The 24,997-nt window shown below is 46.1% G+C and overlaps 1 protein-coding gene and 1 long non-coding RNA gene across 4 annotated transcripts in view; one reads left to right on the plus strand and one right to left on the minus strand.

Annotated features, from left to right (window-relative positions):
* Window positions 1-746: 746 nt before the first annotated feature.
* On the minus strand, window positions 747-13,224 carry LOC131511929 (uncharacterized). Of its 2 annotated transcripts, XR_009261817.1 has the most exons (4): window positions 13,061-13,224; window positions 6,011-6,187; window positions 1,605-1,746; window positions 747-1,115 (listed from the first exon to the last, which is right to left on the minus strand). It is a non-coding gene; the product is annotated as an uncharacterized LOC131511929 (long non-coding RNA). The 2 variants fall into 2 exon arrangements; XR_009261816.1 differs by lacking the exon at window positions 6,011-6,187 and having other exon boundaries at window positions 13,061-13,221.
* A 58-nt stretch (window positions 13,225-13,282) lies between these two features.
* Window positions 13,283-24,997, plus strand: part of PXYLP1 (2-phosphoxylose phosphatase 1) — a 71,975-nt gene continuing 60,260 nt past the window's right edge. The window contains exon 1 of one of the 2 annotated variants that reach the window (XM_058730052.1): window positions 13,283-13,415. The gene's annotated coding sequence lies outside the window, so the exon portion shown is untranslated. Of the gene's footprint in view, window positions 13,416-13,812; window positions 13,937-24,997 lie in introns of those variants that run through there. The other variant, XM_058730053.1, reaches the window with a different exon arrangement.

Genomic DNA, 24,997 nt, shown 5'->3' on the forward strand with positions numbered 1-24,997 from the left:
GAGGAATTTCTGTACCTACCCCGTCTACTTTACAAGATTTCTAGAAGAATCCCCAAAGAAAAATAGATGAGAGGCCCTTTGTGACTCTCCAGGCTCTGTGTAGCTTCATGCAATTCGTGTTGTATGTATTAGAAGAGAATCAACCTTCCACAGAGACTCTCACAGGTCAGATCATGTCACTCACCTGCTCAGAAGGCTCTGGCACCTCCACTCACATGGCACGTTTGAGCAAGCCCTGCCCACAACCTGCAGGGCTACCTGTGATCCAACCATCCCAACCATTAAGCTCAGCTCTTACAATAACCCTTCTACCAAGGGATTCGACTTGCCAAACTTGATCCCACCCCAGGACCTTGGGACTTGCCATTCCTTCTGCCTGGCATGCTCTTCCTCCTGATATTCCTACTTCTTCAGTTCTCTGATCAAATGCTTTCTCTGCACAGAGAACTTTCTTCACCAGCCCCATCTAAAATACCATCCATGGGGCTCCTGGCTGGTTCCGTTGGTGGAGCATGTGGCTCTTGATCTCGGGGTTGTGAGTTCAAGCCTCACATGCGGTATAGAGATTACTTTAAAAAAAAAATGTTTAAAATACCATCCACCTCCTGTTCTAGTCCCTCACCCTGATTTTTTTCTCTTCATGGCAATAACTTATTAATTTATTTATTATGTGTCTTCTCAACTAGGAGGGAACATCCACAAAGGCAGAGAATTGTCTGTCTTTTTCACTGGTGTGTACATGGCACTTAGAACATCAGTAGGTGTTTTTATTAGTTATCTGTTGGTGCATACACAAAAGTAGTGGCTTAAAACAACACACATCTATTACCTCAGAGTTTGTGTGAATCAAGAATCCAGACATGGCTTAGCTGAGTCCTCTGCTTTGGGACTTCTCATGAGGCTGCAATTAAGGAGTTGGCTAGGAGTTGGATTCTTATCTGAAGATCTGATTGGGGAAGAATCTACCTCCAAGCTCATATGGTTGTTGGGAGGATTCAGTTCCTTTGGGTTGTTGGACTCAGAGTTTCAGTTCCTTTCTGGGTATTATCTGGAGTCTGCCCTCAGTTGCTTGCCAGAGGGTCTATCCACAGCTTAGCTCACAATATGGCATCTTGCTTCATCAAAGTGATCAAGGGAAAGAGTCAGTTAGCAAAACAGAAGTTACGTGTTATGTAATATAATCACAGAAGCATCGTCTTGTCACCTTTGCCATATTGGTTAAAAGCAACTCACAAGTCCTGCTCACATTCAAAGTGAGGGGGTTATACAAGGGTATGAATACTAGGAGGTGGAGATCATTGGGGACTATTTTAGAGTCTATCTGCCACATTACTTGCTCAGTAAACACTGAATATTTTTAATCCAATGTACAAATTGACACTGGGGAAGGAAAGCTGTAAGATTCAAGATTCTTGCAATTTATTTCTTGCACAATGTAGAACTTCTGTGAAATTTACTTATCCTTTTCCCAACTTCCCTCTGATGTTCTATGACCAGCCTGGTCTGCTTGCCTGCATGAGCTGCCCCAGGCTTTGAAGATTCACCCAAGAGAAGTGACCCACACACAACCCAGACCCTTCAAGAATCTATAATCTGAAACTCACCATTCACAGAGTTTATTCCTTATCCACAAGGATCCCTGGAATTGGTCAGTTGCGTCCTTATACATTACAAGCTGGAAGTGGTGTCCTTGAATGGTTACTTTGCATTTATGAGGTCTTGCTGCTAGCCAAGTTAATAATGCATCTAATAAAAAGGAAGAAAGAAATATATTGTTCAGTAAGGTAGATATTATTAATATGATTCTGTTTTAAAAGGGCCATTACTTCAGAGTCTTGATGTCTGGCATGCTGTTAAGAAGTTTTTTTTTACGAATCGCCATGACAACAGAGAGAGCCCCACTTCCCCTGAGTCGATTACAGATTTGTCCATGTAGGGAATTGGAATACATCCAGCTTACTGGGAATCCTTTTCTGTCTCCTTTGGCAAAAGCCCTGGCTTATCATCCAGAGTGAGCAGGAGTCTCAAATCCATCAATATTCACTAATGAAGTCGTCGCCATTCATTAACAGACTTGATCAGCAGACGTTTATTGATTGCCAGGCACATGCAAGGCACTCTGGAGGATTCAGAGACATTGCTGTCTGAAGGATTGATGTGTCCACTGCGTGACAAGTTCCAGCCCCTCCAGGCAGAAGGAGCCATGTGGGACTGAGCTCTGGGTGGGACAGACCCTGCTCAAGGACCTGGGACTTAAACGGTGAAGAACCGTGATGTCATGATGTGCACATTGGACAGTTCTGACCTGTGAGGGGATTCTTGGTGTGCAGGGTTGGGCTGCATGGATGAGAGGCCTAAGACAGTGGGTGAAAACCTGCCCTGGGTCTTAATTTTATATAAACTCTAACTCCAAATTGCTGGGTCACCTTGGGCATGCCACAGGACCTCTCTAGCCATTACTTTCATCCCTTACATGAAATAGGATTACATTTCTTCTTGGTGAACCTGCAGTGATCACATTGTGATCTGTTGCTTGTTTGACCAGACAGGCCTTTGAACCTGCTCAGGCAGTGATGACCCACTGTTGTCTTAGAGGTGCTCAACACAGTGCTGGGCATGCCCTAACACTCAACAAATGAATGAATGAGAATTGAAGCCTTCCTGCAACCACTCCATTCTTTGCCAACCCCTCCACACTGCTATTATACTGGCCTCTCACTCTTCCAAAGGAAATCCAGGACAGTAGAAAGCACCCCAGTGATCCCAGGCCTGCTTCCCACCCCAACCTATGGCGCAACTCAACTTTTCTACTTTGGATAATTTTTCAACCCAGGAAGGGTCCAAAGGAACGGGATAAGGTGTTGAAGCCAGGTATGATGGATAGGGAGAAGGGGGCAGGGGAGGAAGGAACAAGTCAGAACTGTTTTGCTTCCTGTAAGATGTGTGAGAATATGTTGGATGCTCTGTGCAGTGAGGGAGCAGCTCCATACTCAAATGGCAAGATGAAGAAACAAAAAATGGAATGGTACAAATAAAAAGCAAATAGTAAAATGGTAGCATTAAACCCAACCAAATTATTAATCTCATTAAATTAAAACAGTTTAAACACTTCAAACAGAAGGCAGAATGTCAGATTGAATAAAAAAGGAACATACAACTTTATGATGCTTACCAAAAACCTACTTTAAATATAAAGACATCAATAGATTAAAGGAAAAAGGATAGAAAAGGATGTACCATACTAACCAAAAGAAAGCTGGAGTGGTTGTGTTAATATCAGATGAAGTAGATTTCAGATCAAAGAATATTTGAAGGGATAGAGAAAGTGTTTTCATAATAAAGGGACAATCTATCAAGTACCCATAACAATCCAAAACATGTATGCATCTAATAACAGCTTAAAAATACACGAAGTAAAAATTAATAGAAGTGAAAGGAGAAAGAAACAAGTATGTAATTATGGTAGATGCAACCTCTCATTCAATAAGTGATAGAAGAGGGGCGCCTGGGTAGCTCAGTCGGTTAAGTGTCCAACTTCGGCTCAGGTCATGATCTCACGGTTTGTGGGTTTGAGCCCCGTGTTGGGCTCTGTGCTGACAGCTCAGAGCCTGGACCCTGCTTCAGATTCTGTGCCTCCCTCTCTCTCTGCCCCTTCCTCACTCAGGTTCTATCTCTCTTTCTGTCTCTCAAAACTAAATAAACATGAAAAAAAAATTTTTTTAATAAGTGATAGAACAAATAGAAAATCAGTGAGGATTGGAAATCAGCTGACTTAATTCAGTCAATCAGCTTGACTTAATTTATATTTATAGGACACTCTACACAACAACAGCAGTAGGGACATTCTTTTCCAGAACATTATCAAGTTAAACTATATTATGGGCCATAAATAGGTCCCAATAAATTTCTTAAGAATCAAAGCCTACAAAGTAGGTTCTCTGACCACAATGGAGTAAAATTAGAATTCAATAACAGAAATATAGCTGGAAATCCCCACATATTCAGAAATGAAACAGACTATTAAATAACCCATGGCTCACTCTCTGCCCCTCCCCCGTTCATGTTCTGTCTCTCTCTGTCTCAAAAATAAATAAACGTAAAAAAAAAAAAAATTTAAATAACCCATGGCTCAAAGAACAATCAGAAAGTATTTTGAACTGAATATAAATGAAAACAACACATCAGAATTTGTGAAACACAGTTAAAGCAATGATTAAAAGGAAATCTGTGCCACTAAAAGCCTGTATTAGAATATAAGGAAAGTCTTAAATCAGAGACCTAAAATTTTACCTTAAGTTATCAGAGGGAAAAGGAGCAAAGTAAATAAGAAAGTAAATAATAAGTGTAAGAGTAGAAATGAATAAAACAGAAAACCAAGAGTAAACCAATGAAAGCAAAAGATCATTTTTGAAATGCTCAATAATATTGATAAACTCTAGCAGAGAGAAGAGACAGACAAAATACAGAAACAAACTACCAACAACAGGAATGAGAGAGGAGAAATCATTACAGATCCTACAGATATTAAAAAGATATGAAGGGAATATTGTGAACAGCCTTATGCTAATATTTTTGACAACTTAGATGAAATTGACAAATTACTTCAAAGACACAAACTACTGAATCTCACTGGAAAAGAATAGATATTTTGCACAGTCATATCTACTTATGAAATCAAATTCATGGTTAAAAAAAATCCCATAAAGGAAACTCTAGATCTACATGGCTTTCATGGTGATATCTACCAAATATTTAAGGAAGGAATAACACCTGTTTTACACAAAAATTTCCAGAAACCAAAATAGGAATGAACACTTCCCAACTCATTCTATGAAGCCAGCATTGGCCTGACATCAGAAACAGAAAATTATTTCACAAGAAAATTATTAATATCACTCATGAACATAGATGCAAACATTTAATTTTTTTTTAATTTTTAAACATTTATTTATTTTTGAGAGAGAGAGAATGAGAGGGAAAGGGGCAGAGAGAGAGAGGGGGACAGAGAATCTAAAACAGGCTCTGCACTGACAGCAGCAAGCCCAACGTGGGGCTCGAACTCATAAACTGTGAGATCATGACCTGAGCCAAAGTCGGACGCTCAACCAACTGAGCCACCTAGGTGCCCCAGATGCAAACATTTAAAACAAAATTTTAGCTAATCAAATTCAGCAATGTATTAAAAGGATAATGTATCGTGATCAAGTGGATATTATCCCAGGAACCCAAGGTTGGTTTAACATTTAAAAATAATGAGTATAGGGGCACCTGGGTGGCTCAGTTGGTTGAGCATCTGACTCTTGATTTTGGCTCAGGTCATGATTCTAGGGTTGTGGGATGGAGCCCCACATCAGTTTCCATGCTGAGTGTGGAGCCTACTTGAGATATTCTCTCTCTCTGTCTCTCTTCCCCACTTTTCCTTTCTCTCTCTTTAAAAAAAAAGTATAATTCACTATATTAACAGAGAAGAGAGAAAAAATTGTATGGTCATCTCAATAGATGGATAAAAAGAATCTGACAGAATCCAACATCCATTATTGGCAACAACTCTCAGCAAATTAGAAATAGAAGGGAACATCTTCACCCTGATAAAAAGGAAACTATGAAAAGCCCCTAGCTAACATCATACTTAATGGTGAAAGACTCAAAAACCCTTTAAAATCATAAATATTTCCACTCCTCTTGTTTAGCATTTTACTAGAAGTTTAAACCAGTACAGTAAGAACAAGAGATTTAAAAAGCATAGAGTTGGAAAGGAAGAAGAAAAACTGTCTTTATTCACACATGACATAATCCTCTCCATAGAAAATCTTAAATGGATCTACCAAAAAGCTGTTAGAACTAATAAATGAGATTAGCAAGTTTGCAGGATACAAGAGCAATATATAAAAATCAATTGTATTTATATCAACTACCAATAAACATTTGGACATTTTTTAAACAACACCATTTATAACAGCATCAAAAATATGGAACCATTGGGGATAAATTTTTTAAAAATGTGTAACACCTGGGGGAGGCTGGGTGGCTCAGTCGATTAAGCATCTGACTCTTGATTTTGGCTCCGATCATGATCTCACAGTTCAAGCGTTCGATCCCCACATCGGGCTGTCAGCACAGAGCCGCTTGGGATTCTTTCTCTACCTCTCTCAAAATAAATAAATAAGCTTCAAAAAATGTGTAATACCTGTACAATGAAAACAATAAAACATTGTAAGAGAAAGTAAAGAAGACCGAAACAAATAGAAATATAGGGTGTACATATTTCAGAAGACTTAATATTGTTAAGTTCTTTAACTTTCCCAAAGTGATCTATAGATTTGTTGCAATCCCAATCAAATTCCCAGCAAGTGTTTTGTAGAAATTCACAAGATGATTCTAAAATTTATGTGGAAATGTGAATGACCTAAAACAACACGATTCTGAAAAAGAAGAACAAAATCAGAAGTTTGTGCTACCTGGTATTATGATTTATTATAAAGCCACTATAATGAAGACCATGTGGTATTGCCATAAAGATAGACATATAGATTAATGGAACAGAGTAGAGGGGTCACAAAGAGACAAGGACATATAAACCAATTGATTTGCAACAAAGGTGCCCAGGAAAATCAACAGGGAAAGGATAATGTCTACACATGATGACAAAACAATTGGAAATCATACGCAAAAACTTGGACCTCCACCCTGACCTCACACTCTATACAAAAATTAACTTGAAATGGATCATAGACCTAAATATAAGAGATAAAACTTCTGGAGAAGTTATAAGAAAATCCTACTGCTGCTGGGTTTGGCAAAGATTTCTTAAAGAGAACACAAAAGTCAAGAACTGTAGAAGTCAAAAATCAACAAATTAAGCTTCATCAATGTTAAAAATTTTGCTCTTCAAAAAACATTGTGGGGCATCTGGGTGGCTCAGTGGGTTAAGTGTCAAACTCTGGATTTCAGCTCAACTCATGATCTCAGAGTTTGTGAGTTTGAGCCCTACATCGGGCTCTGCACTGACAGTGGGAGACTGCTTGGGATTCTCTCTCTCTGCCTCTCTCCGCCCTCCAAAGGGGAAAAAAAAAACACCTTAAAAAAACATTGTCATGAAAATAAAAATGCAAACAGTAGGCTGGGAGAAATTATTTGCGCAGCGGACGTCTGACAAAGACTTGTGTCTAAAATATATAAAGAACACTCACGACTCAATAATAATAATACAGACAACCCAATTAAATAGTTAAAAGGTTTGAACAGATACTTCACCAAGGAAGATATACAGATGGCAAATAAGCACATGCAAAGATGCTCACCATCATTAAACAGTAGTGAAATACGCACATTTAGACCACAGTGAGATACTACTACACACCCACCAGAATGGCTAAAATTTAAAGTACTGACCATATGTATCAGGTGTAAGGATATGGAGCAACAGGAATTTTCATACACTGCCTGAGAGAATGTAAAATGATATATTCACTCTAGAAAACAACTTGGCAGTTTCTTAAAATGTTAAACATAGGGGCACCTGACTGGCTCAGTCAGTAGGGCATGCGACTCTTGATCTCGGGGTTGTAAATTTAAGTCCCACGTTGGGTGTGGAGATTACTTAAAAATAAAGTCTTTAAAAAAATTTAACATATGCCTACCCGATAACCCAGCCATGCCACTCATAGATAGTTACCTAAAAGCGACAAAAGCATGTGCTCACTAGGACAAGTACCAAGTCTTGTACACAAATGTCCATAGCAGGTTCATTTGGAATAGCCCAAACTGGGAACAACCCAAATGTCCATCAACAGGTGAACCGATAAGCAAACTGTGGTATATCTTTAAAACAGAATAACTTCCTTTTTCTTTTTAAAGATTTTTTAAAATATGTATTTATTTTTGAGAGGGGGGAGGGGCAGAGAGAGAGAGAGAGAGAGGGAGACACAGAATCGGAAGTAGGCTCCAGGCTCTGAGCTGTTAGCACAGGGCCCAACTGGGGGCTTGAACTCACGAATCATGAGTTCATGACCTGAGCTGAAGTGAGACGCTTAACTGACTGAGCCACTCAGGTGCCCCTAAAATGGAATAATTTTTTTTAACGGAATAATATTCAGCAAGAAAAAGAACAAATCGATACATACATCAGAATGAATGAATGTCAAACTAATTATGCTGAGTGAAAAAAGCCAGCAACAAAACAAAAAGGACGCATTCTGTGTGATTGCATTTATATAAAATTCTAGAAAATGCAAGCTACTCTCTTGTGATAGAGAGTAGATCATTTGTTTGGACAATGGCGGTGATGGGGAGAACAAAAGTGGGCAAACTGGGGGAATATTTACACAGGGTATGATTAACAAGAGTTGGGAAAGGTAGATGTGGGGGTTGAGGGAGAGAGAGATGTCTCCCAATCTCTGGTTTCCAGACTAGGGAAGGTGGGTTATGTGCAGTTCCCTAAGATGGGAAACACCACGTTAAACATCAAAGTGTTCAGTTTTAACATGATGGAGTTTGTGAGCAAGCAGTTGGATGTTCTTGTCTGCTGCACAACAGAGGTCTGGGCTGGAGGCAAAGAATCTCAGAACGCAGGTCTTCTGAGCCCGGGTTAAAAAATATAAGTAACCTGAGTACACTGAGAGTATGGGTGACCCCAGTGGGCTTTGGAATGCAATTTCCGAAAAAATTCAAACTCACTAGAAGATAAATTTGTTCAGCTCCTCTCTGGATAATACTGAGTTTGTTTCCTTTTCATGCAGTGGTTTAAAAAATAGAGATATAGGAAAGAAAACATCTGAGTTCAGTGAAAAGGGCCCTGAAATGTTGAGGAAGCCCAGGTTCTAGTCCTGGATCTCCCCTTATCTCACTACGATTGATTTTGGACAAGCTGACTGTCCTCTGTCCCGTTTCCTCTGGGCACAGAATTCTGCATTGGCAATGACTTTCCTTTGGCATTTTAAAGTTTTCTAGCTTCTATCTTTTCTGTTTTGGGTCCTAACTGGAAGTCTGGAGTGTTAAGTGGGTCCCACCTCTCTCATGAACATGAACCCCAGTTCTGGTCTCCCAAGAGGCCCTGAAACTGCAGAAAGGTCCACCAGGTTCCCACTTTCTCTTGCCCCCTTTCTGATTGGCTTCTAACTGAGAGGGAGGGACTGTAGGTCCATTCATCCATCCATCCAATATTCATAAAGTATGTGCCAGGTACTGTGGCAGATGAAATAGATTGCCAGAATCTTTTGTTGTCCCTTTAGGATTTCTAAATGGGATTTGTGTGAGTTCATCCAGTGCTTGTCTGTCTCTTTTTTCTTAGAAACCTCTTTAGGTTGAGCTCAGAATTTAGAGGACGAAAATGAATATTTAGATCTGTGATTCAGCAAATTACTTCGGTTCTTTGTGATCTTTTTTGGCTCTAGGTCAGGTTCAGAGCCATCTCTTAGTTTTATTTAATGTGGTCATTTGTGTACTATTCTTCCAGATTTGCCTCTCTGATTAAATTTTAACCAGATAGACGGTAAAATGAATTGCCCTCCCTAGTTGCTCTCAGGAGGGGAAGGGGCTTATATAATAAAACTGTGGTGGGGAGAAGGGATGGCAGCTGGTGGTAAGTAAAATGAATCATGCATACATAAATAATAGAGAACAGACCACCCTGAAGCTGAGAGGCTCCCACTGCATTTTTTCAAAATATGCATGTGTTATAGGGAGAGTACATTTTTGCAAGAACCCCTGAAATAACCTTCAGCCTTCTGTAAGATATTTATCTCCTGAGGCCCCAGGGTTGCCAGCAGTGAGGTGGAAACTTGCATGGGGCAATCTTCTCTCTTTATAGCTTAGTTTGATATTCTGGACTGTAATAATAAAATATATTATGCATCATTTTTATCTTAATGCTTATTTTTGTGTACTGCGTATTTTTTTCCAAGTTTCTACAGTGAATGGGCACTCCTTTAATAATCAGAAAACCAAAACCCATGATAAGTGGAATTTATAAATAGTATTTATAACCTAGATATTATGGTGGGCACAAATGAAATATTTTGTGTGGATGTATAATTCTGTTGTCAGGCAGGATTGCAGGCAGCAGACCTTTGGAACTTGGAACCTGGTGCAAACAAACCACACCACCTCCTCCTCTAGAGGACTCCCTGGTATTGTGTTACATCGGTTTCTGCTCTCCACAACTTGTCTGCCTCCTGTCATAGGGTTCCATTGGGTGAGGCAGTGGCCCATTGTTTCTCTAAGTCTGCAGTGCAAGACAAAGAAGGCTGGACAAATATTTGTTCAATTTTTGCTTAATGAATTGAAACTGAATTGAAGATGGGCACCTGCTCCCAGCTGCTCCTGGTCTAGGCAGGGATTGATTGTGGGAAATGGCAGCAGATGGCAGCTGCCTAGCAGAATATTCATAACTTGGGTGAGCCTGGGACTGTTTTTATAGGTTGCATGGGTTCAGCTTTCACTGAATTTTGATAGTTTCCCTGGAGGCCAAAATGTGTGTGGAAAGGACAAAGGAACAGGCTGAGAAAAGAAGCTGAGACCAAGGTTGCGAGCTGATGGCACTGCATGTTTTCATTTCTACTCTGTTTTACGGTCATCGATGGGTATCACTTGTTCCTCTACCAGATGAATAATGATGGTGATAGTTCCTATTGTGTAGGAACCAATGTGCCACGCACTGTGCTATGGGCTTGTAGTACTCACGACTCTCTTGCTTGCCAGTGACAGAAAAAAAACCCAATTCTAATTTGTTTGGGGGAAGTAGGGGATTTATTGAACAATGTACTTGACAAATCCAGGTCCTGGTTTCAGGCATGACAGAAAGCCACCTGTCATTCAATTCTGCCTCCCTCTTTGTCAGCTAAGTTTCTGGCACAGCCTCCCTAGGTGCTGGCTAGATGACCACTGACAGCTTCAGGCTGATGACATCTTATCTCCTCAATAACCACAGAGGAAAGAGGTTTAATGGGGATAGTAGTCTTGGGATGCTCATATATATATATATATATATATATATATATATATATATATATATATTTCCCCATAGGAGCCTTTTCTTTTTCTTTCCTTATAGACCCTTCTTCCTTGTGGCTCAGCCATGAGGTGTTATTGTCCTAGAAGCAGGGCAGCGTGGATACCACTCTGAACCTAAAGTCCATAGGGACGAGGGGGGGGATACCTCCTCCAGAATGGAAGGTAGCATAGAAGCCCTCAGGGAAATGGCAATGTGAGCAGAGACTGGAGAGGATGGGTCTAGGGAAGAGTATGATGCCCAGTTCCCTGAGGGGCCCAAAGCCACCTCTGTGCCATGTCTTGGCCTAGGAAGGGGTAGAGTACAACAGAAATCCCAGCAGGTTGAGAAGAAAGCTGAAAGCGAAGAGAGCCAGTGCCCACTTCCTGTTTGGAACTCTGCCCCAGAATGCCCTGTGCCAACACAGGAGGGCTGTAACAAAGTGAAGTGGTTGTGTGACATATTTAATGGGAAATGGCTCCAGAAGATGCCCGAGTCACCCTTAGTCCTCCTGTGACAGAGAAAGGATCCAGAAGCACCCAGATGTTCCCTGTCGGGGGTGAGAAGGTAGCTGAAAGAGAGAGGAAACCAACTTCCCACAGTGGCTGGGAGAACAGGATGGACAGGTGACTGACTCCTGGCAATCGGAGTCAGGCCCAGGGCTTGTTGGTATGGCTGGCAAAGAGAAGCTATTTCTCTGCCGGACTTGGCGGCTGTGAGGTTGTGAGCCTAGGGCTGCTGGGGTCTCCTTGTGGAAAGAAGCAAAGCTGACTAATGGAGAGTCTCTGGAGTCTTTAGTCTCTGGAAATAAGTCCAGACACGAGGCAGAAGTGCCCTGGGCTTTTCATTCGCATAAATCAACCAAAGTCTTTCTTTGTTTAAGCAAGTGAGAATTGCATTATCTGTCATTGACAGCAGAAAGGGCTCTAACCCAAGTAAGGTATAGAGAGGCAGCGCCAGCAAAGAGGTGGAGCCTGGAATCAGTGGGAGGACAGTCAGAAGGAGGAGCCTGTAGACCAAAGGAGAAGTGTTAAGGTGAATGCGTGCGCTGAGAGCCAGAGGAGAGTGAGAAGGCACAGTGAAAAGATTTTGTGGTGAGCAGTACACGCTCCTGGGTTCATGACTAGGAGGGGTTGTGTCAGTCAGGGCAGGAAGGAGCTCAGGACAGCAGGGCATCACGGGACTAGGGTGAGAAGAATGCCTTCAGGGGAGGAAGGCATCCTAAGTGGCTAGGGGAATGGAAAGGTGAGACCACACAGGTAGATGGGGTTGAGAGCTTGGAACAGAAGACTTTGGTGCAGGAAGTGCTGATGTGAGATAGGAAGTTCTAAGCAGAAAACCAGAGAGCAGGCAGAAACACGGGTAAGATATCTGGGTGTACTGTGGATTTAGGAGCCCTCAATACACGAGTGAAAAAAGAGGCGAAGTGATGAGCTCCTCCAGTTATGCTAGGGCACACAGGGGTCATTGACACCAAAAGCCTGACAGTCACAGTTGGTGAGATCATCACCCACAGAGAAATCGTGTAGAAATTCCCTCCAGCTGGAAGCCAACATTGGAAGAAATGACCCCACGAATGCATTATCACATCAAGTTCAACCGCATGCCTTGAGGCTAACAGCGCGTTACAGATCAGTTTCAAGTAGCTCGCTCCTAGGAAGCCACGGGGTCGGGAGAGGGTGAGAGAGGCCTTGCGGGACGCCTGCAGGCCATCCTGAGACCCAGCAGCCGCAGGTCTAGAGTTGACCTACAGGGCCGGATGTGGTCGGTGCCGGAAGAGAAACGTGAGGAAGGCTGAACGAGGCGGGGGCATGGTGGCGAGAACCGTGGGTTTGGGTCCACGCGTCAGCAGTGACCCGGCGGTGGAGGATCCCAAACACGCGTGCCCAACCCAGCACCGGGATCGGGGCGGTGCCTAGCCAGGCACAAGGCCCAAAAGCACCCACACTAGGACCCGGGGCGAGTCTGTGTACCCCGGGCTAGGCGTGCGTCCGCGTAGTCTGATCCCAAGTCCGGCTTTGTGAGGCGCGCGGCGACTCTGTGTGCATGTGGCTGCGGTCCCAGTACACTCACGGTGCCCGTGACCGTGGCTTAGGCACGCCGGAAGCTTGGTGGACTGGCCTGTCTCGGGGGGCTCTTTGGCCCTCCAGGGTCAGCATCCCCTCCGCAACCCCTTCCGCGCGCTTCTCCCCGCCGGGGCCGCCCCGCATCGGCGTCTCCGGGGCGGAGCTCGAGGGCGCCCGGCGCGGGGCGGGCCGAGCCCGGCGTGGGGCGGGGCCAGCAGGGGGCGCTGCGGCATGCTGTGCTGCCCCGAGGTCGGTGCACTCAGCCCTCGCCTCCCCCCCGCAAAGGGCTGAGCAGGCGGCGAGCGCCGAACCGGGCGCGCAGCGGCGGAGCCGGAGCCGGAGCCGGGCCGGGACCATGGACGGTGAGTGGGAATGGTCCGGGGCCCGGCTGGTTGTCTTTTGGGCTGAGCGGCGCGGAGGCTCGAAGCGGACAGGCGTCCCAGGCCGGGACGACGGGACTGAGTCTCCGGTGGGAGAGTGGGGCTGGGGCGGGCTTCAGAGCACGGGGTCTGAACCCCCCGACTGAGCTTCCTCCTCCATTCCCGCTCCTTCCCCAAACCCCAGCCCCCGACTCGCTGTTTCTCCCCCAGGCCACCCCGGCCTCCGCCCCGCCGCCCCCTGTCTCCAAGCCTCAGCACCCTCTAACTCTGCCAAGGATTCCGGCGCCCTCTCCCGAGCCCTCGCCCCCACCTCCCTCAAACCCCCTGCCTCGGGCTTCCTCCACCTCCAGCCCGGCGCCCCTCCGGCCCCGCCTTCCTCCACCGCGTCCCCGCCCCTCCAACCAGCTCCCGCCCGGCGCCCGCGCTCCTGCGCCTAATTCCAGCCCCAGCTGGACCTCCCAGGATCCCGGTTCCCGCGGCGCTTCGAACCTGCTGGTCTCCAGGTGAGAAGGCGGCGGCAACTTCTCCGCGGCCTTTCTCGGGGGTGAGGCTGGCACCCCCGCAGCCGCCTGCGCCCGGCGCCTGCGGGAGTCCCGAGGCCCCGCCGAGGAACCGCTCCGCGCGCGGGCTGGCGTGCCTGGGTGCTAAGGTTGGGGCTGCGTGCTCCAGATCCCACGGCCTTGCTTTTGCTCGTCTGGAGCGATCTAATAACGAAGCCGGCTTTGTCACACACCAGAAATGGAATTGGCTTAGAGCAGGTTGCTTTCTTTGTGGCAGCAGCGGTCTTTCAAGTTGTACCTGTGGATGGTTCAAGGATTAGCGGTGCAGGAGGACGTGGAGCCATATTTTCCCGCTTCTCTGGGCGTTCGGAGGCTGCAAAGGGGTCCCCCCGGGGAGCAAGGCTCTCACCGCCTGAGTGGCCAGTGCCTTCGTGGGAAGGCAAGGATGCTTTGTAGGCTTTCAAAAAGTAAAATCAGGAGAGATGTGAAATTAGATCGATGCAAATGGGGAAGCGTGGGGTGGATGGCCAAGGGGGCCTCAAGAGGGCTTCATAACTTGGGGACATTTGTTGCCTATGATGCGGAGGGCCCCCGGTGAACCCGAGTATAGAGCAGACCATGCCCAGCCTAGGCTTACAAACGTGACGTGACTGCAAACGGAGCTTGGCAACAGTTCCTTCTCCTTGGAGGTGTTGGTGCTCAGCCTGGACATCTGTGGGAAGAGAGTTCAAAGCAGATGGTTTGAAAAGCCTCGTGTTCCCTAGAGAGGGGTGGAGATGCACTGGTTACAGCCTGAAAAGCCAGTGCCTGAATCTGCCCGCATCCCTTCTCCTGGCTTTCCTTAAGTCTTGTTTTAAATTAATTGTGCATTTCAGAGAAAGGACACATAGGGGATTACTTCTCTTTCAGGAATTAACTCCTGGCCAGTCCACCCTCACTAATGGTTGGGAGGCTGCTGTGGGGCACCAGGGACAGGATGGGTCACTGGGTCTCTGAAGCCTAAGGCTCTGAGCATTTGTGAAACTTGCAGTATCCATAAGTTGTTGTTGTTGTTGTTGTTGTTTTTCTATTGATTGGCCTGAATAGTAATTAGCTCAATATTCTTTCAGCATTGAAGAGTGAATTAATGAGTAATTAGCCCAAGGTTACACTGGTGCTTAGTAGGCTCCCTCTAAGTGCCCACAAATTGCTGAGGGCACCTTCTTAGTCCTCATCATGCTGTTCAGTGGTGAGTTGTTGACTGTCAGATGCCCCACTAGCCAGGAATGCCTTCAGCGGGGACCATCTCTGTCAGCACGCAGCCTGGCACCCTCTAAGTGATAGGTACTCAGTGTTTTCTCTAGTAAACAAAATGGATCCCCCTCTTGAATCTAGTCTGAGTCCATGACTCTTGTTTTTCCGTTGTGCTGCACTGTTTTCAAAATATTGTCCTTAAATTCATCAATTTTTTAAAAAATGCATCCTGTCACTGGAGACAGACTCCTTTTTGTGTTTATTTGGGAGCAGAGCACTAGGTTTATGGGTCAGGCTCTGATAGCTGGGTCTCTAACCTCAGTGGGGACTCCAGAATTTCCGTGAAGGAAATCAGCTGTCCTCAGCCTAGAATTGGGGTGAGGGGGTGATGGGCACTCTAGGGAGCTAAGGCTGTTTGCTGAGGGGTGAGGCCCTCGCAGCTTAACCTGTAGGGCCCTGAGTTGTGACTGAAGCTCCCCCCGCCGCATCTCTCATCCATGTCTATAATGGGAAGGAGCACTCAGGGAGACCAAGCAGTGCTTGAAGAGCCCTGCCGGCCGCTTCACATTGCACCATCTTTAGTCCAGTGGGTACTGTTCACCCCAACTTTCCCATGGAGAGCTGGGAGCAGTTTCTGGCAATGTGGTTTGTGGCTCTGTTGGGGCTGGTGGTTTAGGATGGGGTTTCTGTTTGTTGGAGGTGGCTGTTACCCACCAACAGGTCAGCAAAGTCCAGCTCTTCTTCCTCTGTCAAAGGCCGGCCCTGAAGAATACGACCAGAGGCGGAGGGGGTGGGAATGCCCCGTGCCACCTTTTTTCAGGAATCCCGCAAGGCTGCCATTCAGAATGTTACTTGGATGTGGGAACCGGCACTGCCCACAGGTTAAGGGTTGTCATGGGCTTATCTTTCTTCCCCAGACTGTCTCAGTCTCCAAGCCTGGCTCCTACCCAGAATTCCTGCCGCTGAAGATGAAAAATCTGTTTTGTAGAGGAGGTTTAATTAATGCCTGCGGTTTGTGAGTGAGACAGGGAGGGAGGGAGAGAGAGGGCAGTGGTGCCTAGTCTCAAGGTGGGTAAGGAGAAGGATGGGAGAATATCCAGGGTCCTGGAAAAACAGCAGGAGTAGACTTCAGCCCCAGGGCATTACCTTGGGACAGGGCTTTTGGTGGGTGGATAAGGATGTATGCCCACATTCTGGGATAGGGGTTACCAGTAGGAGAAGAGTCACTGAGATAGGAAAAATAGCTCGCAGTAGCCTGAAATACGATTTGTTGGGCTCACTGTTCACCTTTCCAGAAAACCTTGAAGGACAGCTGAGAGCTGGACTTAGCACAGTGAGAGTGCAGAGCTATTTTAAGTTTTTGAATGAGGGTTGTGCTGGGCCCCTTTGGAAATGGCTTGAGTGACATTAAGCTGGGGTTGGCCCTGGGGAGTCACCTCACACCTGCGATACTGAGGGAGAGAGCCCAAGAGAGTGGCAAAGGAGAAGCAGCTGGCAGAGTCCGTGTGCTGCACTTAGGGGTGAAGAAGAGGCAACAGCTGCTTTCTGGTAGGATAGTGGGCCTTTTGACAGAAGCAGCCTTCCAGGGACCTTTGTTTTAAATGTTTTTATTTTATTTTTGAGAGAGCATGTGCGCGTGCAGGGAAGGACAGGGGGTGGGGGGGGGGGGCTGGCTGGGAACAGAGGATCCCAAGCAAGGTCTGCACTGACAGCTTTGGCACTGACTGCATTGAGCCCAGTGTGGGGCTCAAACTCATGAACCTCAAGATCATGACCTGAGCCAAAGATGGCCCCTCAACTGACTGAGCCACCCAGGCGCCCCCCCCCCCCCGCCCCAGGCACCCTTCTTGAACCTGTTGGGCAGCCTGGCAGATGGAACAGGGCCTGCTGAAGCCCCCCTCCCCCCCCCCAACCTGCAGATCCTGGAAGGCAGCCACGCACGAGGAGGCACCTGTGAACCGGGAATGAATTGCGGAGTCTGCTCTGAGTTCCAAAGGCAGGAGGGTCAGGATCATTTAACTGGACCACAGACTCCAGCCTGCTAGCCTCCACCCCCAGAAGGCTGCTGTGAAGGTTCTTGGGCCTTGGTTAGGGAAACCCCGGGCTTTTGGAAGGTTACAGTTCAATCAGTAATGAAGAGAGGAGCAGTCCCAGGAGCATGGATGTAGATAAGTGATTGAAAAGGCATTGAAAAACTTGGAGGGGCCTTGAGGAGTAGTTCCTGCAGCCAGGGGTAGCCTTCAGTGTGTGCTCTGGGCTGGGTCATCCATGCACCTGCCCTCCCTTCCTTTGTCCCTCCCTCCTCCTCTCCTTGCCCAGTCTCATCCTTCTGTACTGCAAACCTCGGGGAGCTGCCTCTGTGCTGGTACCCTGGGGTAGAAGAGAATTGGGGTGACTCAAACATCTAGTAGTAGCAACTAGTAACTTTAAAATTCTGTTTATGTTTGCCCACTTGCCTCCCCAACTTATACATTGATGTTTCTGTATTATGGGGCATCCTTTTGTCATGTGCTTACCATTCTGGGCCTCTGTGTGTAACCGACTTCCTCAGAGAGAGCTGTAATCAATAGCATGGAAACCAGAGCTTTAAAAAACAAACAAAGATGAAAATTATTGCACCTGGTTTTGACAACCCCTTCCCCTCCTCTCTGCTTGTTTGTGGTTAAAGTCATAATTTACACCAAATTTACAAATAGTTTGAATACTATTTGTCCTACCACTCAATTAGTAGGAGACCTGTGTCTTTTCCACTAACAAAACCATAGCTTACTTTCCTAGAACTACCTCATTCTTGGATCCCGTACCGAACTTTAGGCCTTCAGAGATACAGCCATATCATTTTGAGCTTTTAAACTATAAAATAAGCTATAAAATAAAATGGAGCTCTTGCTTGCTAATTTTGTCATCTAATATGGGAGAATCTGAAGTTAGAATAAAACATGTTACTGCCTTGTTAACTCTTTATGCTTCTAAAATGAAAGAAGCAGTTGGATTAAGGTGGAAGAACGTTATTATGGTAGAAATGTCTGGAAACTCAAAAATAATAAAGGAGGGACACAGTCTTACAGAAATAAACTGTTAAATTTTAAACATTGTTACTAAAATGTGCAGAGGTATAAATAGGAATTTGTATAGAAGTATAAGCAAGTATAGAATTTTAATGAGTATAGATAAGTATAGAAACTTTAGTCAGTCATTTTGTTGAAATATTTAATTAAGTATTTAATATTATGATCATACATTATTATGCTTATGCAGTACCTTACCATATAAAATTTTTTTTTCATGTTTATTCATTTTTGAAAGGGAGACAGAACACAAGCGGGGGTGGAGCACAGAATCTGAAGCAGGCTCCAGCCTCTGAGCTTTCAGCACAGACAGAGCCCGATGCGGGGCTCAAACTCCTGAACCTTGAGATCATGACCTGAGCTGAAGTCAGATGCTCAACTGACTGAGCCACCCAGGTGCCCCAGTACCTTACCATATAAATAGGCAACTGAGCCTGTGATCTTAAGTCCTTCCAGCAAGTCTGGGATCTTAGAGATGAGGAAATGGGACCACAGGGTGTTTCAAAAGGCTTCTCCTAGAATGTAGAACTCTTGAGAAGAGAAATATTATGTAAACTTAGGTATTCCTGCTACAGTTGCTTGATAACCAAATGTGACTACATAGTTATTTGAAAATTACAGGTAGTCTCCTGCTTAGGGGTAAAAGTGGGTATTGGTTTTCTTTAAAATGTTCTGCAGGTCAAACAGACACAACCAGCATGTGATCAGCACCACCAGAAACCTCCTGAAAGGATTTCTCAGGGTTTGTGGATGTAAGAGGTTCTCTGCTGTTGACTTCCCAGTACTAGAGTACCTGAAGACCTGTGTATTCAGCATAGTACAGTAGTGAAGAGTATAGACTCTGAAGCCATTCTGGCTTGGAATCCTGGATCTGTCATTACTAGTCTTGTACACTTGGACAAGTTACTTAACTACTCTGTGCCTCAGTTTCTTCATTTGTAAAATTGAGATGCTATTATTGTGAGGCTAAAATGAGTTCGTACATGACGAGGACTTGGAACGGTGCCTAGCACATGATATGCTTTAAAAATGTTAGCTGTTGGGGCACTTGGGTGGCTCAGTCGGTTAAACGTTAAACTTAGGCTCAGGTCATGATCTTCTGGTTTGTGAGTTTCGGTCTCGCATTAGGCTCTGTGGTGTCAGGGCAAAGCCCGCTTGAGATCATCTGTCTTCTCCCCCCCACCCCCTCCGAAAAAAGAGAAATAAACATTTAAAAATAAATACATTTTTTAAAGGTAAAAAAATGGTAGCTGTTATTACCATTCATTCATTCCTTAAAAATATGTTTTTGGTGCCAACCAACCTCACCAAGTTGATGGATATAGGAGAATGGACAAGACACACATAGCCTGTCCCAGTGGAACAGAGGACTTGATGCTTAAGTTCACAGTGAAGGACCTGAATGGTAGTGCAGACATTTCCCAGACGCTCACCTACCTCTTCGCCACCTATTATGATCATGAGGGCCTAGGGCAGGCCTATGAAGGGTTGACCATGGCAGGGGGTGGAGCTTATTATCTTGATTGGGTACACTCAGGTGTGATGTTGCCTTGCCCGCTGTTTAAGATATGCCCTCGATTCACAAGCACATGCTGGTTGTTAATGTTTTAACTATCACTCTTGGCCTCAGGTTGTTAGTGGAAGTGTGATAAGAGACTGTAAACTCAGTATTTACTCACCTGCTTTGCCGGCACTGCTCTTGGTCCTGGTGGACAGCATACTGCCCTGACCACTGGTTCAGACTGGTGTTTCAGCAGCCCTAAAAGCTCCCCCAGTACTGTGAGAGACCCAATTCTGAGTGAGCAATAGCACGGCTGCTTAAGGGTGGCCGGGGGATTTGCACTGGGGCAGAAGGCCAGACCATCATGCTTCCTGTATCTGCCATAGTCAGAACCTTCTGGACATGAAGATCTCTGGGGGACTGTATTGATAGGCTTGGATTTAATAACTGGTTCTGGAGAATGAAGTCCTCACTTGCTCTGTGTGTCCTACAAAGAAACTCCCACGTGGAAGCCTGCCCAGCTAGCTAGCGCCTGCCATCACGGCCTGGTGCAGGCCTCTAGCCATGGACTGCGGACCAGAGAGCCCGTGATCACTGCCTCGGGAACTTGAGTGCCTCTGCCTTGTGTGAATGTGATTGCTACAGCCTTGGCTTCACACTGGAGCACTTCGTGTTAATGTGTCGCCTGTCAGACTGAAAACCTAATAGCTCTCTTAGTGAGGAGCCTGCTTTTATTTGTTTTTGAACTACTGGAATTTGAAGTCACGGAGATTTTGTCTTTTTTTTTTTTTTTTTTTAAATACTTGCCCCATGCTTGGAAAATAAAGAAATGACAAAAAATGTCTTTCACTTTTAAAAGCCATTTATTTGTATGCAGACAGAACTGAGTTAAGCAGAGGGGAACCTTTCTTTAGTTTCCACGTGGTTCCCCGGGTGCTCTAACTTTTCTGGTCTTGGTTGCCTCACGATTTCCCAGATGGGGTCATCTTTTGTCACCAGTTTGTCTGTCTCCATCACAGTTCCTAATGGAAACCTAGACCTGAAAATCAAAGCTTGGATATTTATGGTTGAAGGTCATCGCACTGACAGTTGATTTTTTTTCTTGTTGTTGGCTCCGTCTTCAAGGTGAAAAATAACTCTTGTCTTTGAGAAAGGCGTATTTCAGGAGATGCTAATGTCAGGCAGGAAGATGCAGGTATGTCTGCCTCGTTCTTGGTTCATCTAATTTCCTTGTTAGTAGCATATGATTTTTTACTGGTGCATCTTGCTCTAATGACTGCTGATTATCTTGGAACAGCTGCATTAATTGATGGTGTTTAACAATTCAACGTACAGTAAGTAATTGCAGTTGGCTTGGCTGAGCAGAACAGGTTCTTTTTTACTGGCTTTTTAGCTCAAGGAGTGTTTTTTCTGTGTGCTGAATGCCAGAAAGGGAGTTGGGGACGCTTTGCCCCAGTGCCTGCCCACGACTCAATGCTCACACTCCCCTGGGACACTGCGTGCCGTCCTAGCATCTTTTCCCACTGCGTGCACATTGTCTTTGCACGGGCCTGTCTCCTCAGCTTGACGGGGAGCTCCTGGAGGCCGGGGCTCACATCCAGCACGTCTCTCTGACTCTTCAGCCCTGAGCACAAGGACTCTCATGGAATATGCCTCAGGAAAGGTTGGGTGAATGAATGATTGCCTGGTTGCAAATCAGTCAGGTTTGCTTTTAGCTGCAAGTAACAGAAAGTCCTACTTTAGTGGTTTAAGCATATAATGGTTTCTTTCTTTCATGTAACAAGATGTCCAAATGTAGGTGGTTGCTAGCATTAGTTTCAACAGCTGATGTCTGTCTGGACTGACATTTCTGTTATTTTCTTGACCTGTCCTTCATGATGGTGAGATGACTACGGCAGGAAGGAGGCGCCAGCCACACTGGTACCTTTGATCAGGAAAGCAGACGTTTTCCCCAAGACACTGAGCAGACTTCCCCTGACGTTTCACGTGTCACATGACCAGTCCCAGTTTAAAGGGCCATGTGACTATTTAGCAGGGCACACTGTTGCCAAGAATCGTTGGGTGGGCTCACTGCTAAACAAATAACCTAAATATGCTTAAAGACTCAAATATGGTAGACATTTACTTTTTGCTGACAGAAAATCCAAAATGGCTGTTCCTAATTAGTGGGGAGTTCTCTTCCAACAGGTGATTAAGGGACCCAGGCTCTTAATTCTGCCATGCTTGTTTACATCAATCAGAAGAGGAGGGAGCCTGGAGGATGGTGTGTGGGAGAATTTTATGGGCCAAGCTTGGAGGTGGTGAATTAATTCCAGTGATATTCCATTGGCAGGGGCTCAGACACATGGCCACACCTCCTGGAAGAGAGGCTGGGGAATGTGGTCCAGTGCCTAGGAAGAAGAGGAGTTGGGTTTTATGATTAGCTGGCAGTCTCTGCCACACTGTCCCTCCCACCCCTGCCCAAATCAGAATTCTCTTAGCAAGGAAGAAGGCATGAATGTTGAGGGACAACTAGGGGTGTCTGTCCTAGAAGGAAATAGTGTGCTAAGAAGGCTACCTCCCAAAATAGTCTTCATTTCCAGATCATCTGTCTTAAATCCCTGCTTCTGTTCCTACCTTTCGGAACTGGACCAGAACAATAGAATGTCCTCATTATCCCTGTTTCTTGACCCCAGGCCTGTTCTTAACAGCTTTAAGGGAATGAGTCATAATTGATCCCCCTCGGCAGTTGAAGATTACCCCACGGGAAATGGGATTCAGCACCCCTAGGCCAGAGGAGTTCTGAGCCTTTGAGACCTTCTTGCCAGTGAGCCTTTCAAGTGCCTCCACTCACCTAGCCTTCCAAAGTTTCTCTTCCTCTTCAGCCCCCAGCTTAGCCCACCCACATCCGGAAGGGAGCAAGGGATGCAGCACAGAGTGACCCCTGCTTCCCACTCAAATGATTTGAGAAATCTTTTCCCAGCCACTTCCTGCTAGTTTTTCTCTGTAAACATTAATAAATGACCCAGTTATCTACTGAGTTAAAGTGTTTTGTTCCTGTTCCGTTTGTGGTAGGTTTCTGTGACACGTGTTTCTCCATCCACAGTATCTTTCTTGGTGCCCTTCTTTACTCCCTCCCTTCCTTTCTTCCCACACACACCTACTGAGCCACCTGCTGCTTCCTCAGCTCTGTGTTCGCCCAGCCCTGCAAGCAGTAGGCGGGGAAGCTGACCTGAGCCTGTGTGTTGACGCATATGATGGGAGGGCTGTGGTCGCCCAATACTGGGGGCCTCACCTAGCATTGGGGTCAGGGAAAGCTTCTAGGAGGGGCTGCCTTTTGCGCTGCATTTAAGGATGAGTAGGAGTTAACCAGGTCAAGAAGGCACTTGGGCCAAGTGAGTGGGCACAGACACTGAATTACGAGAAGGAGCATGTGGCGGTTGGGAGAGAACGGTAAGTCCAGTGCGCCAGAGTTCGGGTCCAGCACTGTGGTCATTTATTCGTTTAACAGAGAGCGGTGAACGAGGCAGATAAGGTCGCAGCCCCAAGGGAGCTCAGGGTCTGGGCTGGAAGAGGGAATGAGGCTGTAGGGGAGGGTGGGCGGGAATCCGAGTTGGGCTTGGCTGCTGTCCCAGCCACTGCCCTGAAGGGTTTGCTGTTGCAGGCTGAGCAGGATGTGGGCCCACTGACTGTGCTGTTCGCCTCTCCTGCCCCGTCCCTCTGTTTCCGATTCATTTCTGGTCCTGTGCCCGGGCATTACTCAGGCCATGGAAATAGAGGCTGGCACAAGAACACCAGCGTGTAGTCGGTGAGGAAAGTTGAAACTGTCATCACATATCAAAGTATATACGCCAGCTGGATTTTTGACGGAGCGCTTTCTCGGAGCCCCAAGGATGAGGTCCTCAAGTTGGTTTACGATTTTTTTCCCTCTCCTTTCAACTCCTACCAATACTTCTGGCTACTTGGCTCAGAATATGACCTAGCTGTGTCTGTTACCCACCCTGTGAACACATTGAAATCTAAGTGAGGTTTGCCCTTGCCGTGGGCTGGCCTGTTGGGAGAGGCCGGGTCACCTCTACTGGCCCATTGGGTACTGCTCCATGGTCCACGAGGGTGTCCCTCCAGGCAAGGACTACGTGAGCACCCCCTGAGAAGGGAACTGTTGTTACCAGCAGGCAGGTCTGCTCAATTCCCCGAGGAAATGGGGGCTGTGCCAGGGTTCACCCGGGCTGTCAGCTGCCTTCATTGTGACGAATGGCCCCAGGGTGCTTTCCTTCTTTCTCTCTACCCATCCCTGTTCGTTATGGTGGAATTGACGGTGCTAGGGAGTGGGGTGCAGAGAGGAACTTTTGTGCTAGTCTGAGCCCAGGGCTGAATGTATGGCATTGTGTTTCCAGGTAGGGAAATCTCAGTCCATAGAAGGAAACTCCACCAGCCCCATGGTGTCTACTGGGTGCCTTCTTGGTGCTAAAGGCTGTAGGGAATATATAGTAATAAAATGAGAAAAGGAGGATCGTTACTACCTGTGATGTGATTTATAATAAGAAATATATGTTCGTTCATCCCTGTTTCTGGCGCAGACCCCCTAAACTGTGCTGGGACCCAGGAAGGTGTCTTTTGTTATGTTAATGAAGTGATGGTTTTTGAAAGCCCCCAGGTAACTAAGGATGGGGACCGGTTGCTGGGAGAACCAGCCTGTGATTAGAAGGTTGGAACTTTCAGTCCCATCCCCAGACCTCCAGGGAGGGGAGAGGGGTCGGAGGTCAAATCAGTTGTCAGTGGCCATCGATTTAATCAGTCATGCCTATGTAATGAAGCCTCCATAAAAACACAAAAGGACGGGTTTGAAGAATTTCCAGGGAGAGCACTTGGGGGGTGCGGGAGACTAGCACCCTGGGAGAGAGCATGAAAACTAGGTCACCTTTCCCACATGCATATTTTTCCCTGTGCACCTCTTCCATCTGACTATTCCTGAATTCTGTCCTTTTATAGTAAACCGGTGATCTAGTAAGTAAAATGTGTCTCTGGGTTCTGTGAGCCACTCTAGCAAATTAATTGAACCAAAGAGGGAGACAGACCTCCAGTCAGAAGCACAAGGGACAACCTGGCTTTGCCATCGGCCTCTGAAGTGGTGAGGGCTGGGGGGAAGCTGAGCCCTTAACCTGTGGACTCTGACGCTATCTCCAGGCAGGTAGGGTCAGAATTGAGTTGAGTTGTAGGACACCCAGCTAGGGTCAGAGAACTGCTTGGTGATGTGCGGGGGAAACCCGTACATACGCTAGA

Source organism: Neofelis nebulosa, chromosome 5 (genome assembly GCF_028018385.1).
Source record: "Neofelis nebulosa isolate mNeoNeb1 chromosome 5, mNeoNeb1.pri, whole genome shotgun sequence".
In the NCBI taxonomy this organism is placed as follows: domain Eukaryota; kingdom Metazoa; phylum Chordata; class Mammalia; order Carnivora; family Felidae; genus Neofelis; species Neofelis nebulosa.